General features: G+C 40.6%; 1 pseudogene; it reads right to left on the bottom strand.

Moving 5' to 3' along the window:
* Positions 1 to 3,636: 3,636 nt before the first annotated feature.
* LOC107400377 (coiled-coil-helix-coiled-coil-helix domain-containing protein 2 pseudogene) lies at positions 3,637 to 4,094 on the bottom strand (annotated as a pseudogene).
* Positions 4,095 to 17,604: the final 13,510 nt, after the last annotated feature.

The raw sequence follows: 17,604 nt of genomic DNA, 5'->3' as shown, positions 1-17,604 counted from the left end.
ATCTGTAGATTGCTTTTGGTAAGATTGCCATTTTTACTATGTTAATTCTACCTATCCGTGAGCATGGGAGATCTTTCCATTTTCTGATATCTTCTTCAATTTCTTTCTTCAGTGACTTAAAGTTCTTATCATACAGGTTTTTCACTTATTAAGTAGAGTTACCCCAAGGTATTTAATATTATTTGTGACTATTGCAAATAGTGATGTTTCTCTGATTTCTTTCTCAGCCAGTCTATCATTTGTATATTGGAGGGCTATTGATTTTTTTGAGTTAATCTTGTATCCTGCCACCTTACTGAAGGAGTTTATCTGCTGAGGAGTTCCCTGGTAGAATTTTTGGGGTCATTTTTGTATACTAGCATATCATCTGCAAATAGTGAAAGTTCGACTACTTCCTTTCTAATTTGTATACCCTTGATCTTCTTTTGCTCTCTTATTGCTCTAGCTAGAACTTCAAGTACTATATTGAATAAGTATGGGGAGAGTGGACAGCCTTGTCTTGTTCCTGAATTTAGTGGAGGAATCGCTTTGAATTTCTCTCTATTTAATTTGATGTCAGCTATCGGCCTGCTGTAATTACCTTTACCATAGTAATTACCATAGTAATTACCTTTACTATGTTAAAGTGTGGTCCTTGTATTCCTTATCTCTTCAGAACCTTTATCATGAACTGGTGTTGAATTTTTTCAAAGGCCATTTCAGCATCTAATGAGATGATCATGTGGGTTTTTTTTTCTTTCAGATTTTTTATATGGTGTATTACATTGACAGAATTTTGTATGTTGAACCATCCTTGCATCCCTGAGATGAAGCCTACTTGGTCATGTGGATAATTTTTTATGTGTTCTTGGATTCTGTTTGCCTATATTTTTTTGAGTATTTTGCATCGATGTTCATAAGGGAAATTGGTCTGTAATTCACTTTCTTTTCTGCATCTTGATTTGGTTTGGCTATCAAGGTAACTGTAGCCTCATAGAAAGAGTTTGGTAATATTCCTTCTGTTTCTATTGTGTGGAACAATTTGAAGAGTATTGGTTAATTGGCTCTTCTTTGAAAATGTGCAAGAATTCTGCATTGAAACCATCAGGTCCTGGGCTTTTTTATGGTTGGGAGACTTTTAATGACTGTTTCTATTTTATCTGGTCTTCATTTAACTTTAGTATGTGGTACCTATCCAGGAAATTGTCCATTTCTTTCAGATTTTCCAATTTTGTGGAGTACAGGTTTTTTTTAAGTATGATCTTACGTTTCTATGGGATTCCTCATTTCTGTTGTTTTGTCTCCCTTTTCATTTCTGATTTTGTTAATTTGGATGCTCTCCCTTTGCCTTTTGGTTAATTTGGATAAGGATTGTTTTTCTTGTTGATTTTCTCAAAGAACCAACTCTTTGTTTCATTGATTCTTTGTATTGTTCTTATGTGTCTATATTATTGATTTCAGCCTTCAATTTGATTATTTCCTAGCATCTGTTTTTTCTGCATGAATATGCTTCTTTTTGTTCTAGAGATTTCAGTTGTGCTGTTAAGTGAATTGTGTGAGATTTCTCCATCTTCTTTATGTGGACATTTAGTGCTATGAATTTTCCACTTAGCACTGCTTTCATAGTTTCCCATAAGTTTGTGTATGTAGAACATTCGTTTTCAGTGAATTCTATGAAGTCTTTAATTTCTTTCTTTATTTTTTCTTTTCTCATTGGTGATTCAGTTGGGCATTATTCAGTTTTCATGATATCGTAGGTTTTCTGTAATTTTTGTTGTTGTTGAAATCTAACTTTAAGTCAAAGAAGTCCAATAAGATACAGGAGGTTATTTCAATTTTTTGTATCTGTTGAGATTTGCTTTGTGATGAAGCATGTGGTCAATTTTATAGAAGGTTCCATGTTTTGCTGAGAAGAAGCTATACTCTTTTTTGTTATGGTGGAATGTTCTGTAGATATCTATTAAGGCCATTTGAGTCATGATATCTGTTATTTCCCTTATTTCTGTGTTAGGTTTCTTTCTGGCAGACCTGTCCATTGGTGAGAGTGGGGTGTTGAAGTCTCCCACTACTAGTGTGTGAGGTTTAATATGCAATTTAAGCTTTTGTAATGTCTCTTTTACAAATGTGGGTGCCCTTGTACTTGGAGCATAAATGTTCAGAATTGAGGCTTCATCTTGGTGGATTTTCCCTGTGATAAATATGTAATGTCCTTCCCAAACTCTTTTGATTGATTTTAGTTTGAATTCTATTTTATTAGAAATTATGATAACTATATCAGCTTGCGTCTTAACTCCATTTGATTGTAAAGTCTTTTCCCAACCTTTTACTCTGAGTGTCTGTCCTTGAAATTGAGGTCTGTTTCTTGTATGTAGCAGAAGGATGGATGCTGTTTTCATATCCATTCTGGTAGCTTGTGTCTTTGTATATGTGAATTGAGTCCATTGATATTAATGGATATTAATGACCAGTGATTGTTAACTCCTGTTATTGTTTGGTGGTAGTGTTGCATATTTGGTATTTGCTGATGTGGGATTATATATTGCCTGCATTTTGTGGGTGTATCTAAGTTCCTTAAGTTGGATTTTTTCCTTCTAGTGCTTTCTATAGGGCTGGATATGATGGTATCTATCATTTAAATCTGGTTTTACCATGGAATATTTTGTTTACACCGTCGATGGCAATTGAGAGTTTTACTGGTTATAGTAGTCTGGGTTGGCATCCATGGTCTCTTGGTGTCTGCATAACATCTGTCCAGGACCTTCTGGCTTTTAGAGTCTCCATTGAGAATTCGGGTGTTATTCTGATTGGTCTGCCTTTATATGTTACTTGGCCTTTTTCCTTTGCAGCTCTTACTATTTTTTTCTTTATTCTGTATGTTTAATGGATTAATTATTATGTGGTGAAGGGACTTCTTTTTGGATCCAGACTCTTTGGCGTTCTGTAAGCTTCTTGCATCTTTATAGGAATTTCCTTCTTTAGGTTGGGAAAGTTTGAATCTATGATGTTTTGAATATATTTTCTGTGCCTTTGTGTTGGTATTCTTCTTCTTTTATCCCTATTATTCTTAGGTTTGGTCTTTTCATGGTGTCCCGAATTTCCTGGATGTTTGTGTTATGACTTTTCTGGCTTTAGTGTTTTCTTTGACTTAACAATCTATTTCTGCTATTGTATCTTCAATTCCAGAGATTCTCTCTTCCATCTCTTGCATTCTGTTGGTTATGCTTGCATTTGTAGTTCCTGTTCATTTACTCAGATATTCCATTTGCAGCATTCCCTCAGTTTGTGTCTTCTTTATTTCCTCTATTTCAGTTTTCAAATCTTGAACTGTTTCCTTCACCTCTTTAATTGCTTTTTCTGGCTTTCTTTAAGAGATTCATTGATTTCTTCCAATTTTTATTTGTCTTTTGCTCAATTTCTCTAATGTAATTTTTTCTTTTTTTTTAGAATAAAACAACTTTATTTCCATTAACTCACAAAAAAACCAATACAGTTGATTCAAAGAGATCATCATTTTTCATTCCCAACACTACAAGCCTCAGTGAATATCTATATAGTTAGAACTCTTTCATGGATATTCTGAAGCAATGGATCTATAAGAAATAAGGTTTGGTCAGGGTCCTCACTTGCACTGTCAATGTAGAGCCCATATCAATTTCTTCAGTTTGAACTTTTTGATTGCAATAAACCGTTTGCAATTCTGCACTGCCACAACACTTCATTGAATCCCTCAAAGAGCTTGACCGAATTCTGATTCTGGGCATACTCCAGAAACTGTTTGATCTCAAGAGAGCAAGGCCCACAAGATTGCTAGTCCAGCAACTGAGATCCGTGGGGCTCCTGGTAAGTGATGTCAGGCCTTGCAGGCTCAGCATCACCAGCTCCACTGAAGCCCCCAGTGATGGCATGACCCACGGTGGACTCCACTGCGGAGCCCACAGCCACACCAGCTACAGTGGTGGCCATCTGGGCCATCAGACTTGGCTGCCTGTGTGCAGAGGTGAGTCAACTGCAGATGGTGCAGCTGCTCCTGGAGGATGAGCTGCAGGTGCTTGTCTGGGAGCAGCCCTCATAGGAGGGGCCTGGCTGGCCGGAGGGGCCACCTGGGAAGAGCGGATTCAGCCCCATGGCATCCTAAGTGCTCACACACTCAGAGTCAGAAAATGACTGAGTGCTCATTTTTTCTTTAAAGGCCTCTATCATTTTCTTAATGTCATTTTTAAGGTCAATTTCTTCTGCATTTGGAAGTTCAGGTCTTTCTGATATAGAACCCCTAGGTTCTGATGGAGCCATATTGGTTTTTATGTTGTTGACTGTATTTTTGCACTGGTGTCTACCCATCTCTTTCTCCACTCAGTGCAAGCGGTGTCTGTGTCTGAGGGAGCCTCTCTTGAACTGATCGATACTCTTGATCCATTGGAGGCTCTTGGTCTAATCAGGGCTCTTGGTCCAATCAGGGCTAATGGACTTTGTGTCTTAGGAATCAGCTCGTAGTCCAATCGGTGCTGGCAGACTCTGTCTGAGGGAGCACCTGCAGTCTCGGGGGTCAGTGGAATTTGAAGGGGTGGGGTTTGTGATTACAGGGTCTGGTGGGGGATAGTGGTAGTCCAACCTGTCTGCAGGAGACCTGCCTACTGGCCTGAAACTGAGACTGCAATGGGTGATGGTGTGGGGGAGCAAGGTTGTACCCCTGGGCCCAAAGCCTACAGGCTGGGGTGTTTGGCTATATGGACAAAGACTCACCTCTTAGTCCAATCGGGACTGGCAGGGTCTATCTCAGGGAGCAGTTTCAGTCTTGGAGGCTGAGGGAGTGCTGGTCTTCCTTAACGGGTAAGCAATCCTAAGTGTGTCTTACCCTCTGATCAGGACTAGACTCCACCCATCTTCATTGCAGCCTTGACACTAGACTTGACTTCCACTGTTAGAGATACTCAACTTCCCTTCTATGTACCTCCCTCATGTGTAGAAAGCGGCCACTAATTTACCCATTATTGGTACCTTTGCAAAGATGCTTCTTCAGTATCAGAAAGGAGCCAGTTAGAAACACCAGTCACATTCTGGCCCAGGACTAAGTGTTTGTAACATGCTCTCAGTGGTTAATAATCACTGCATGGGTAATAGAAGGAAGCAATTCTTAAATAACTGAAGTGTCAGAGAAAGGGCTTGGCTCCATAAGGAGTGTAGTCATGTGCTCAATGTGTCTCTGTGGCTTTACAAGCCCTGTATCTTCACAAAAGCATCTTCAAGGCCAGAAAGATAACTAGTTGTAATAAAAAGTGCTGTCTAAATGGACAGGAAGAGGAAATGAAAGACACACATGCAGAGATTCTGAGAGAGAAGGAGCAACCACCTCTCTTACCCTGGGGATATTTGAGTCTCCTCAGATCAGGGAAGGGGACACTCATGACAGAGGAGGTTCTGATTGTGGGAGCATCTGAACTTACTTTTGCCTTAATTTCCTTCAGGATAATTCAGAGTAACTTATCACTGAGTTCCCTTTCCTCAGGATACTTTATTTCCACTTTGCACCAGCACAAGTCAGATTTGTTAGGAAAAGACACTTTACAGTCACCTGCTGAACATGTCCCATAATAAACAAACACTCAACTCTTGATGTAGTTTTCTTCATCTGTGCCTAACCTGCATAGGTTTGTTTCAAGCTGTGCCTTTTAGCAGGGAATTCATGGGGATATGCTCCAAATTACATGTTAAAAATTACAAATCACAGTCCACTGATAACAGGCCCTGTCCACATATTGGTGCCACATTCCCAGTGAGCATACAAGTTTTTAGACTATCATGGAGCATGTTGCCAGAGTGACCAGAACTTCATCCTGCATTTATCAAGTACAGTTCAGACTTCACTAACAATGAAGAAGACAATGTTTGGAATAACATGGAAGAAGACACTGATCCAACACAGGGACAAATATGAGGATAGTCTGTGAATTGGACTCTCATCATGAATTAACACAGAGGTCTTTTATTGAAAATCAATTCTTTTCCCATATCATGTATATTGGTTTCCACAACCTCATTTCTTCATAGAACCTCCCTCCTTCCCCTTCCATCTGGATCTATTCTCTTTCTTTATGTCATTAGAAAAGTATAGGATTCTAAGATATAATATTAAAATAAAACAAAATAAAATACAATGAGATTTGTTGCCCGAGTCCTAATTGGTCTTATTTAAAAAGTCGGATCCATATATTGGGGTACATACTGAAAGATCAGAGAGACAAAGGAACAAACCACTAGAGAAACTTCTCACCACTCATAAATCCTCAAGCTAAAAGGGGAGGCAAGATCCTCTCTCCATGAATTTTGTGACTAAATGCCTCGGAGTCCTCAGCAAAAGAGCCTTGCATTCCTTCTACTCCTGCCTTGTATGCCTTTCTCTGCCCAGCCTTATCACTTCCTGTGTCCGTCTTCCCAGTGCTTGGATTAATGGTGAACATGCTTCCCAAGTACTAGTAGCAGAGATCTGAGATCGCAAATGCTGGTATTAAAGATGTGTGCCACTACTGCCTGGCTCTGTTTCTTTTAGACTGGATTAATCTCATGTAATCTAGGGTGGCCTTGAACTCACAGAGATCCAAATGGATCTCTGCTTTAGCCTGCTGAGTGCTAGGATTAAAAATGTGTGCTGCCATTGCCTGACCTGCATGAGTAACTGTATGTCTAGCTCTGTTCTCTGATCTTGAGTTAAATTTTATTAGTGTGTGAAAAAATATCACCATAGAGTTTAAAAGAAAGACTATCACATCAAATTTGAATAGACACATAAACAGAAGGAAAGAGCCGAATAGAAGGCACAAGAATAAGAAACAAACTCATTTGAATATTCAGGCATCCCACAAAAACAGGAAACTGGGATCCATAATATATAAACAGAATTAGATTTACTCATTTTATTTTATGTGTGAGTGTTTTACCTATTTGTGCATATGTGGAAAAGAGAGCAACATATCTCCTGGAACTGGAAGTATGGATGCTTATGAACCACTATTTATGGCCCAGGAATTGAACCCGAGTCCTCTGTAAGGACAAAAAGTCTTCTTTACTCTCCAGCTCCCCTCCCACAAAAGCTTTTTTTAGTGAATTTTTTTCTCCACTTGGAATATCATATCTTTTTTCTCCCTCTGTGTGGTTAGAAAAATGTTTATATTTTAACAAGATGTGTGTCACGTTATCAAAATGACTTTGATGTGAGGGAACAGTTCTCCAAAGAGAAAAGGCAGGAAGGAAAGCATGGAATCAAACATCTCCACAGTTAACTGTGTGATTGCAGTTCAGATGACAAAAGACATCGTTCAGTGACTCTTTATCCTTGCTAAAATGCATGAAGACCTCTATTTTTGCTATAACTTTAAGTTGGAAAAATGCCCCTTTCCCTATGTTGATAGCATTTGTTTTCCTTATATTTGGACCTTGATTTCCCAGACCCTTGTCCATGTCCACCATTATTAGTGTAGATTGTCATAGTTCACAGTCAGCCCTTGGCTTCTGTTTTTCTTTGTTTCTTCCTAAATAGACATGTTGCACCTCTCTCCATAGATTTTTTTCAGTCCTTACCCTTTTGTCACTCAGTTCTTTTAAACATTTTTTCTATGTCTGGCCATTGATAGGTACACATTCCTTTACTAATGTCTAATTCCAACCACTTTTTCATATGATCCTTTATCCTTTCTAAGAACATGATAGGCCCCTTATCTTGTTGTTCATTAGGCCTTCTCAGTTTCTTCTCTGCATTTTGATGAAGCAAATTCCCTAGCCATCATGCTTTCAGAACAGAGAAATGGGACCCTGAGGCTTTTTTTGCATGAAGTAGTCTTTATTGTGTACTAGCATAGTATGTGGGATTTCTCCACAAAGCCAGAGATCCAAATATCTGGAACAAAATGTTTTATACATCCTTTGCTTCTTTGTCATTCACATAGCGTAACTTACATCCCTATTGGGAACTTTGCTATAGAATGTTTAAAAGCTGGAATGGGGAGAGCGGGAAAGGAAAGGCTGTTGCAGAAGGAAAGGGGTGTGGTTGCTCCCAGAGTCAAGGACCCTGACCAGATAATATGGCTGTTTCTTGATTTTCTTATTGGCTATTGGGAATCCCTACAATATGACCTGTTATCCTGCCATTCTGATCATTGTTGTCTTGTCTCAAATCACACAATATGTCTTCCTGCTTGAGTTATTTGCCTCTGCTGTGTCTTCTGCCTACAGTTGCTGGTTTCTTAGACATCTCTGTGGACGTCTCCATCCAGGCTTCCCCTCAAAAGACACCTCTCAGTGTCTTCCCTGGTGATTCACACTGGCCTTCTCTGGCCCACATAGTCAATGCCTTTACTCTGCTTTGTTTCTTCCAAACATTTTGTGCAGCATACACTCTGCCTTTATTAACATGTTGTCTCAGCCTGGCTAAGTAATTTGCCCTTTGCTCTAACTTTAATCTCCTCAGAGAGCCTGGTCAAAGATGTCTCTTGTGACAGCTTAGTGAATGGGTGGAGTTATTGGGAACATCAAGACTCATACTCAAATACTCAAAAGGGCTGAGAGTTGCAAACGCCAAGAATGGCTTTGCATAGTAAATGGAATAGAACAGCTCTGAACTATAGCTTACTTTTCCTGGTTTGGTCTGACAGAATGATTGAATGCTTTTGTACAAAAATCAGAGCCTTAAAAACAAGGATTTGGTGAGATTGTAAAATGGTGTGCCACTTTGGCAAAACAGTTTGGTGGTTGGTCAAAATGCAAAACATTGTTACTCTGTTACTCAACAATTCTACCCTTAGGAATATATCCTCAAACTACTGAAAATGTGCACCTATGAAACATGTACATGAAGGTTTACAGCAGTGTGTTGCTAATAGTAAAAAAGTTAAAACAACTCAAATAGCTATCAAATACTGGAGAGAAATAAAATGTGGCTTATTCATACAATAGAATATTATTAAGACATAAAAATGAATGAGAAACTGACAGATTAAATGACTTTGGTGAACCTTCATAATTTCATTTGTAGATCTTTCCATTTCTAACTTATAAATACATTTGGGGTTATAAATTATAAATGTACTGCCTCCTGTCAACATTGTATACTTCTATTTGATGATTTCTGTGTCAAACATTATATGGAAATGTTTCCAAGTATTTTCTGTATTAACTGTGAATGAATAGAACAAAATAAATTGCCTGTGATGGAAAAAAAAAAAAAAAAAAAAAGACTCATTTAGTCACATGACCTTCTGAGATCCTAGGAGCATGTTAACAACCAGACAGATGCCAAGGACCCACAAAGGGAAAAGGAGGAAGGAGACATGTGGTTCCAAATAAAAAAAACAGGGTAGAATGAGACCATAGCACACAGGAGGCAGGTGTTTGCAGAAGGGAGGGGTCAGCTGTGGATCTTCCTGAGGGTCTAGATGGGGAGAACAAAAAAGGCCCTCTGGACTAAATAGGGGCCCTAGTTCTTAGCACTGCCAATGGGGGCAGGGAGCTCACTCAACTCTCAAGCTCCACACTGTCCTCAGATTAGATTTCTTCCAATGAAGCACAAAATAAAGACAGAAAACAGGGAGTGTGGTAAAGTCCTGGGTTTAATTCCTCAGAATGTTGACCCCAGATCCTATCCACTATCCCTCTGATACTGAACTGATACCTGCCTGGGTCTAATCTCAGCTCAGGTACAGGTTCTGAGGTCAGGAAGGGGCATCTGCACAAGGAAAAATAATGATCACCAAGTGGATTGCACTCAAGTGGCCCCAAATAACTTAAACTGTCTTTATTTATACTTTAAAAATTTTACCAGTTTTGCCTACACAAACAGCTTTATAATTGGCTCCTATTTTTTACTTTGAAGAAATAAATCACATTTTAAGAAAAACATCACCATCACCATGAAAAGCCTTCACTGTTCCCCTTTATACTTCCCCAAGTACACTTTCTCACATTCTATACAACCTTATTCTGGATATAGAGTTCAGCATTTTTGCAGACTTAACTAAATATTGAGCAAGACACATCCTGCTCTGCAGCACTGATGTCAGCTGGCAGCCGCTGGCAGTTGCAAAGTTAAAAAATAACAAACAATGCTTTAAGGACAACAATATTCAAACACAAACAATTCTTTCATATCTGCAAGATATGCTTTTATACAGTCTTCCTTTTCTACAAGAGGGCCCCGTGTTTCAATCTCTCTGTATAAGACAGACTTAAATAAGGTATTCCTTTGCCATCCCTCTATACCACACTTCTTCCACAAATATAAGCTCCTGTGTGTGGTAAAGATGGATTTGTCCATCCCATATTTTACATTGCATTTTTCCATTGGTTCACACTAGGCCCTATCATTGATTCTATTGGCTTGGTGTCTAGGGAAATTACTCTCGACAGGTGGCACTATGCATATTCCCTAGGCATTTTTCATATTCTGTGTATGCATGTCTTACTCTCCTTTCCAGAACTGTGCGGCAATGTTCCACGTGCTCTTTTCTCAAATGTACCTAACTATCTCTATTGAGTTAGGGAAGTTCCCAGGATTAGGAGTTGTAGTTAGTAGTTCCAGATAAGAGAATTGAGAAGCACTAGCCCCCTGCTGGATCTTAAGGCAAATATTTGAGAAAGAAGAAAATTTCCATCGAAAATTAGACCTACTGCACATAAGACTGACTAAGAAAATTAAAAACTACCCAAAGAATCACAAATATAATGAGAGAAAGAGATGAGCCTGTAAGCCACATGAATTTTGCAAATTTATAAGCTGTCCTGTGGCCTACTGGTTCTTGCTAATTGAGAGTCCACTTCCATGGGTGCCTTACCCTAAGAAAATCCATTGGGAAGGTAGTCATATGCTAAACCAAGATGAGGCTGCAGAGAACCCAACAGATACCTTGTATTTCTCTCTCTCTCTCTCTCTCTCTCTCTCTCTCTCTCTCTCTCTCTGCCTTCTTCCTCACATGCAGGTTTTTTCATAGGTGGCAGTAAATAACCAGAAACTGGGGAAACAAAAGGCTGTTATTTGGAACTGAGCACTACCCAGCAGATGGTTGTTTGTGACGCTGGACAAAATTGACCTATTCTGAGGGACCTCTTTCCCTAGTAACTTGCTCCACAGATTCTGAAAAAGTGTAAGCAGTTGTCTCTCTCTAGACTCAAATAGAGCAAAGAGTCTCAGCCAGGATGACAGAGACCCTACAAGCCAGGGCACCTGCAGAGAAATGAATCTATCTTGGCAACTCATGGGATAAATTTCTGCAGTTGGAAAATTGCACAGAATGCTTGACATCTGCACAGACACTCAGATCATATTTTCACAGAAGTGTTTCTAAGTTTGTTTCCCAAGTTTTGGTGGTTCCCTGGGCTTGATGCCCAGAGACCCTGGTTAGATTGCACATAGGGAATCCCACCCCCTTCTGAGACCTGGGTCACCTATACACTCACCCATTCACACTTTCATACTCCTTCCTGAGTTTGTCTTCTTGGCTGCATCAGAGAAAAGGGAGGGTGAGGAATGAAAGGAACAGAAGGAAATTCACAGATACCTCAATGAGAAATTTAAGTAACTCTCCAACCCTGGGGCATAGATGATGTCAGGAATGAGAGAAGGCTCTGTCATTGGTATGCAAAAATGAATAAAAAAATCTTAATAAAAAATGAAAATAAAAAAGAAGACAACATGACCCTGCTCATTCCATCATGAAGCTGGGTGGAAAATTTCTTCATGTCTAAGGAGACTAAAAATACTGAACACAGCAGGAAACACATCATGGATTATGGTATGAGCATGAGTGTACTCCAGGATTCAAGGTTGGATAAAATATGTAAAACTACAAACTGCTGTGTGTGCTTGCATGTGCATGTGTGCTGGAGAGTGGGTATGTGCTTTGTTCACAGGGAATAAATAGTGTGAAATGTGTTCACTCAAATTGAAGAATAAAAAGAATTTAATCAAAAGATAATAAAATTTGAACCTTGCTATGGGATATCGTTTAGTATGCTGTGAATGTGTGTTGCTCTGGTTGGTTGATAAATAAAGTGCTGATTGGCCAGTAGCCAGGCAGGAAGTATAGGCTGGGTGAGCAGATGAGGAGAATTCTGAGAAGAGGAAGGCTGCATCAGGAGTCACCAGCCAGACACAGAGGAAGCAAGATGTCAAGGCAGAACTGAGAAAAGGTGACAATCCTTGTGGCTAAACATAGAAAGAATTATGGGCTAATTTAAGTGTAAGAGCTAGTCAGTAATAAGCCTGTGCTAATGGACAAGCAGTTATAATTAATATAAGCTGGCCTCTGTGTGTTTACTTGGGGGATGAAAATGGGAGAGATTTGTCCTAACCACTCGCTGGCCAGGACACAGGAAAACTTCTGACTACATTTGGTATACCAATGTGGGGCTCTTGAATTTCCATAAGGCCTAAAAGACTTAAAAAGGGCTTCTAAACACACAACAATGGAGCTATAAACAGCTTCCTCGTTGTGTCTCAGGCCAGCCATAAGCTACAGTATGGTGGGCTCATGGCATTTTGACTGGAGTGACAGCATGGTGGATTCCCACTGAGTTACACAGAGGTTTCTCCAATCCATGCACAGCACACTGCATGGCAGATTTAGCTTTTTCTAGTACAGACAAAAAATGTTTCTGGGCTACACGCTGCTTTAATGGTGGCATAGACCCACTGCTCCCGAGAGTTGTTAGTAGCATGGCTCCCAAAGCTGGTGGTAAATGTACCACCACCATGTTGAAAAACTGAGGTGGGAGGAGTCATCAGTCAAGGCTGCTGCTTCTGTTCTAACCACTCTTCAGTTTAAAGCAATAGATTCACAAAAAAAGAGATTCAGATGCAATAAACCTCTAAACAGTTTAAAATTTGTATAAAAACATATATAGGCTTAAAAGATAGAGGAAAATGAATATAGACAGTTATATATTAATGAGCTCAGGTCCTTATTAGGGGTACACTGGACTCTCACGTACAACTTACTAAAATAATGGACAAATTGTCTGGGTTCAGATTATTACTGGAGGTAGGAGGAGGGAAGAGGGGGATCTACGATTGATGAGTAAAATGAATGGAAATACTTTTCTTAATAGAAAACAAAGATAAAAAAACGTGGTAATTGAATGAGGGGGCCATGTTACAGAACCTGTAAGTGGCAGAACTTGGCAGCTTTGGCCATGTGGTTCTGACTTCAGAGTTGAAGACAGAAGAAAGGGGTTGTGGAATTTGTCTCTGAGCCTAAAAAGCCACTAAGACCAGTCATGTGTCGGGGCTTCACTGGATGGAGGTCTAGTAGACAGGACATTGTGTGATGCTGTAAAGTTGAAGCCTGGATTGCCCTGAAGACCCCAAGATGGTAGAGATGTCGGAGTCATGGAATACCCGCTGAGGGGAGCAGATAATAGTGAGAGAAATCAGCCCAAGAGAAAGATGTGTATTGCAGTCAACAAAACTGATAGAAGTTGGAGATCTGAAGAATGTTTGACCTCAGACATGGAGATGCAGAGTTTGTAATTTTCCCACATGGTTTTTTCCCCTGCATTTCCTTGCTATCCTCTCTTCTCTGCACTTTAGAGTGCTAATATATATCCTGTGCCATTATATATTGGGGGTATGTTATGTGCTTCTTGATCTTCATTTTTATAGGTGATTACAGTTAAGAGATTGCATGCATCTCAGAAGAGACTTTGAACTTAGACTTCTAAACATAAATATCTATCATAGACTGTGATAGACTATGGGAACTTTAGAAGTTGGACTAAATACACTTTGTATTATGATATTGTTTTTGGGAGTCAGGGAGTGGAATGTGGTACTGAACATAATTGGTAACCATTATTTCATTAGGAGTGACACTATTAGGATGTGTGGCTTTGCTGGAGTGTGTAGGTCCTTGTTGGAGAAAGTGTGTCACTGTGGGGGCAGTTTTAGAAGTTTCTTATGCTGGGTTTCCTGCTCCGTGTTTCAGTCACTTCCTGTTAGCTACAAGATGTATGATTCTCACCTAGTCATTGAGTACCTCATCTGCCTTCATACCACCATGCTCCCCACCGTGATAAAACTTGACTGAACCTCTAAACTTGTAAGTGAGCCCCCTCAATTAAATATTCTCTTAGGAGAGTTGTGGTCATGGTATCTCTTCACAGCAATAGAAACCATAAGACAGCAGCCCTCACATTGGCTGTCACATCCTGAATATCCACACTGCATCCTATATGGCTGTGGTTTCTGACTGGAATGGCTGGACTCATCACTTGTGATAAGGATGTATAGGAGGTCACTTGGGTGATCACCCAGAAAGAAGGCTGTGTGTATCATGTCATCTCTACTTGCTCTCATGGGAGGCACTCATGGGGCTTAGCATGTCCTCAGCTAGCAGCAAGAGGACAGTATGCCAGGAGAGGAAAGTGTTGCCTTTCCTTTCTTGCACAGAGCAAATCCATTGAAGCAGGTGTCAGATACACTGATGGTTATGGAATCTCCTTGAACAAGGATGGGATCGTGCTGAATCAGTAAAGAGGATTTCCTGGATGACCTTTCAAGGAAGATAGCATGTTCCTGACATGTACCTCTCATTCCCATCATGACCTATAGGTATTTAACATTCTAAAACATTAGCTTAAGTGCCAGGGGTTTCCTTCAGCTACCTCCTGCTTCGGACACCCCAGGGAGCTTAGCCCATGGGTCTCAAAATATGATCAAATCAGTGCTCAGGCTTGCATACCTGAGATGATATGGGAAACACACTCTGCTCCTGACCAACTCAGCACATAAACTAGCCAGACCCTGAGCAGGAAAACCAACCAATTCCTGAGCACAAAATCCAACCAATCTCTGAGCTTGTTCACACTCAGGGATTGAAATCCAGCAAATTCCCACCCTGAAAATCTTCACCCTGGAAAAATGCCACCCTGATAAAAAACTATATAAGCCCTGTACCTGTTCAGCTTGAAGCTGCCTTTTTCTACCTTTGCAGAGGCAGCTGTTCTTGGATTCCTACCTCACAATAAACTTCTTCAATGAGGTTTGAGTGACAGCCTTCTTTCCTGGGTGTTGAGAGGGCCAGGGAAGTAACACCTTTCACCAGAGCAGGAGCAGAACTGCAACATTTCTGTGCAGAAACTCCCTTAGCAGAGTGCTGCGGAGAAGTATTGGCCCTCTTGAAGAGGAGCAGAACTACTACATTCCTGTGGGAAAACATCACTTACCATAACAGCTGTAGGTTTTTGCCTGGCTTCTGACAACCAGGATACCTTTTCCTTCAGAGCTATAGGTATTGTCTGGCTTTGAGAGCCAGGATAACTTTCTCTTCAGAGCTGTAGCACTTCCAATGGCCAGGATACCTTTCCCTTCAGAGCTATAACACTTATAGGTATAGCCTGGCTTCCAATGGCCAGGATACCTTTCCCTTCAGAGCTATAACACTTATAGGTACAGCCTGGCTTCCAATGGCCAGGATACCTTTCCCTTCAGAGCTATTACACTTATAGGTATAGCCTGGCTTCCAATGGACAGCATACCTTTCTCTTCAGAGCTGTAACACAAACATACCTGAGATGTATATTTCCAGGGCCTCACTGGGATTAGACCACATATAGGGACTATTGTGGTAGCCATAACATCTAAACTTTCAACTGCAGGTGATTGTCATAGAATCCATATGGAAAAGAGCCTATACCTGCCCAGTAGATTTATGTGCTGTGAGTCCAGTGGCCTGCAGAATGCCTCGTCTTCCTAAGTCAGAATGATTCTGTCATATATCTCTTCTGTGAGCACACTGGAGTGTCATGCTCCTCCCTGAGGTCACCAGAGAACTGTACAGGTCTGACAGGGCTGGAGAAGAATCCTACAAAGAAGAAAGCAGTGTGTTACATGTACTCCTACAGCCCACCTTGTCTCCATGTCTCTTGCTCAATGAGAGAGAAACACCCATGAGAATAGACACCTTTAAAGAAATTAGGAACTTGATCTAGGAACCTAATATACCACGAACCTTGCGGCTGGAACACGAAATCTGGCGATGGAAGCCAAGGTTAAACAGCACACTAAACACCCAGTTTCAGTTCATCTCAGAAGCAGCTCTCTTTATTTGTACCAACATGGGCTTATATACCCCTCCAACAGCAGGGGTAAAGGAACAGCTACTCTGTATCGAGAGGCAAGCTGGACACTGCTTTCCAAACAGGAAAAACTACAGGGGAACTGATCCCCAGCATCATTCGGAATTCAACTGCACATTTTTCACACAAACAGCTTAACTGGGACAGCACAAAAAAAGGGGCATTTAAAATTAAGGCAGCAAGCTTATTGCTGCCGACACTAATATGTTCATTTATCTGTCTGCACCAACTCCATGGTATCACTGTTCTCGGCCAAGAAGGAGTCTTCTAAGAGAAACACGGATATTGCCTGACATTGGGATCATTTAATAAACAGGATGAGGAGCTCATCCTTCTATCAAAGCATCATTTGCATTTCTCTACGCCAGAATATAGGCTTTTATTTTGTAGAGAGAATTCCAGAAAACTGAGGATCACTCACATGAGATAGTCACGTGTCTTACTTGGGAAACCACAGATCCTGACTCAGCACTAAGGTCAGGCATTGGGAGGGTCCCCACATGATAATCAACTGCTCTGTCATAGGAGATCAGGCTTCAGATTCTGGAACTCTGACCCAGGATCCTTTTCAATTTCACAGCATCAACTAATATCTGCCATTGTCCATTTCTGCTCTCAAGAGATGATCCTTTGTCCTTAGTGAGTAGGGGAGATCAGACAGCATAGACACACCAACATGGAAGCACTGGGTTCCTGAGACTGAGACTCATTCCTAGAAGACAGTTAGTTCCCTAGAAGACAGCCAGCTCCCTGTGAGAGATTTCTCCCTAATGACTGAGTAGGCCCTCTCTTCCAGAAACACCTTCAGAGCTCCTGAGGTATCTGGATAGAACAGTGCCTGGCTGTGGAAAGTTAAACACCCACCTCCACAGTAGTATGTGTTCTCACCATCTTCACATCACACAGGCCAGAGAAAAGCTGGGAGAATTGTAGTCATGGCACCTTTTCCTGTTGCTACAACATTGCAGGTGGGACATAGCCTACACAAATGGGAAGACACACAGGATGTGACCTTTAGATGATGATATCTCACTTGTATCACAATACTGTCATTTCATCAGCTTCACAGAGGAGGAATTGCCCTCTTCAGTCAACAGGCTTTAGTTTCTAAAATACTTCAGCTCAAGCAGGATCTACACTGTTTCTTTTTAGAAAGAGCATCATGAAGCCCATGCAGTTCTTAAACTCATGATCCTGATCCCTCAGCCTCCTGTTTGCTGGGATTATAGGCCAGTGATGAACTCATCTTTCATTACAGAAGCAACAATTTCATGAATTTTCTCTACCTCTGTCTGAATGATTTTCATGTCATAAATGGCCAGAAATTAGCAATAAGTAGTCCTGGTGTCTTCCTGAGAAGTAGCTTTCCATCTGAAAGTAGTCTAGAAGTTACCATTCCCTTTCAGAGTCTTCAAATCAGGTCATCTTCACCCATTCATCTAGACCATCCTGACAGTGTTGTGAGGCCATAGTCATGTCCAGTTTGCTCCCCAGCCCTTGAGTTGTTTT

This window comes from Peromyscus maniculatus, chromosome 1 (assembly GCF_049852395.1).
Source record: "Peromyscus maniculatus bairdii isolate BWxNUB_F1_BW_parent chromosome 1, HU_Pman_BW_mat_3.1, whole genome shotgun sequence".
NCBI lineage: Eukaryota > Metazoa > Chordata > Mammalia > Rodentia > Cricetidae > Peromyscus > Peromyscus maniculatus.
The sequence above is the reverse complement of the archived record's forward strand: the minus strand, read 5'-3'. Positions and strand labels throughout refer to the sequence as shown.